Source organism: Ailuropoda melanoleuca, chromosome 14 (genome assembly GCF_002007445.2).
Source record: "Ailuropoda melanoleuca isolate Jingjing chromosome 14, ASM200744v2, whole genome shotgun sequence".
NCBI classification, from domain to species: Eukaryota; Metazoa; Chordata; class Mammalia; order Carnivora; family Ursidae; genus Ailuropoda; species Ailuropoda melanoleuca.
The window spans coordinates 16071262-16072699 of NC_048231.1; the positions used below are offsets into that span (position 1 = coordinate 16071262).

General features: G+C 60.8%; 1 protein-coding gene across 1 annotated transcript in view; it reads left to right on the top strand.

The window, feature by feature from the left end:
- Nucleotides 1-413: 413 nt before the first annotated feature.
- The window catches only part of JDP2 (Jun dimerization protein 2), a 39635-nt gene continuing 38610 nt past the window's right edge, over nucleotides 414-1438 (top strand). Inside the window, exon 1 of the mRNA XM_034642059.1 lies at nucleotides 414-436. The gene's annotated coding sequence lies outside the window, so the exon portion shown is untranslated. The remainder of the gene's footprint in view (nucleotides 437-1438) is intronic.

Below are 1438 nucleotides of genomic sequence, written 5' to 3' on the forward strand. Positions count from 1 at the left end.
CGGGTTACTACTCATTTTCCATTGTATATTCTTTGAGGACCTTACTTTGTTTTTACTTGCTCACTTCAGTGTCTTGAGGGAGAGAGCTGATGGTGATCGTGAACCCGGTCAGTCAATGTCATGACCGCTTGATGTGTGGTTCCCTGGTAAGACCAGGCCCCTCATCCAGAAAGATTCAACCGCACTGGGAAATAAGGAGAATGAAACCCGACTGTCCTCACACTGAAGAGACAGGCTCATTCGGTTTTGCTCATCTGCTCCCATCTGTCTCAAGTCTTGTTGTTTCTTTCACTCTGAGCATCTGCGCTCCAAGAAGGCATGAACTTTTTCTTTCACTTCCTTTCTTCTCTGGGTGATGACCTGACATCACTCTGGGAAGGAGGCTGAAGGTTACCGAATATAAACACTGTCACTCCTATCTGGCTTAGGCCGAAAGGTAGGCTGGGCACCCAGGGGGGTCTGGAGGTATGAGATGCCAACCAGGGTGCCAAGGCCTGAGGAGCCACATGTGTGCAGGCGGGCTCTGGGTCTCTGTGCCTTTACATACTGGAGGTCGCATTTCCTCTGGAGTCGCCATTAACCATCTACCCCTCTAGGAGGATGAAAGGTGGGAGTTAAGTTGTCAGTGGAAGCCGAAATGGGGAAGAAGCCATTTGGGGTCGGCTGAGGGCTGGGTCTGCTCACGGGAGTGTCCCCGAGCCGCAAGAAGCCTGCTGGAGTGGCACAGAAAGCCCGGGGGTCAGCCTGGGGAGCCCCAGAGAAAGCGGTGGGCTCTGGCCGCAGCCCCAGAAGAGGGCAGCCCCCTGCAGCGAGCCACCCCGGGCTGGAGGGAGCCTGCGGGGGCCAGGTGGTCTAGTGGGGGGGGGTGTTAATCCTCCGCCCATCCTTCTCCACGGAAAAAATAAAAGCGGGTCTCCAGATCCTCAGGCATGCAGTGTCCAAGGATGAAAACGTGCCGAAATCCCCTCTCGGTCTGGGGAGAAGCGCTCAGGACTCAGGAGGATGGTTCAACGCAGGCTGCGGATGCCTCCGGGAGCTCTGGGGCTTGTCCCGCCGCGCCTTCTCCCTTCCCTCTCCCGAGCGGCGGCTCGGGTCTCGGGGTGGAAGCGGCTGTGCAGCGGGGATGCTCTTACATAACCGCCCGCCGAGTCCTGCTTCCCCGCGGGGTGGGCGCGGGGGGACGCGCGGGAGCCGGGGCCGCCGCGGCCCCCGCGGGGAGAGGAGCACAACGAGCGGTGGGAGGAGGGCGCCCGGGGCGGCGGGGGAGGTGAAGGTCAGTGGGTGTGAGGCGCCGGATCCACACCCCCTCCTCCCTGTCCCCTCCTTCCCTTCCTCTCCGTCCCCCTCTGACGTCTGGAGCTGGCAGCTCGGCGGGTTCCGCATTCCCGACCCCTCCCCGCCGCCCAGGGGCCGCTATATAGCCGGGGCTGATGCAACC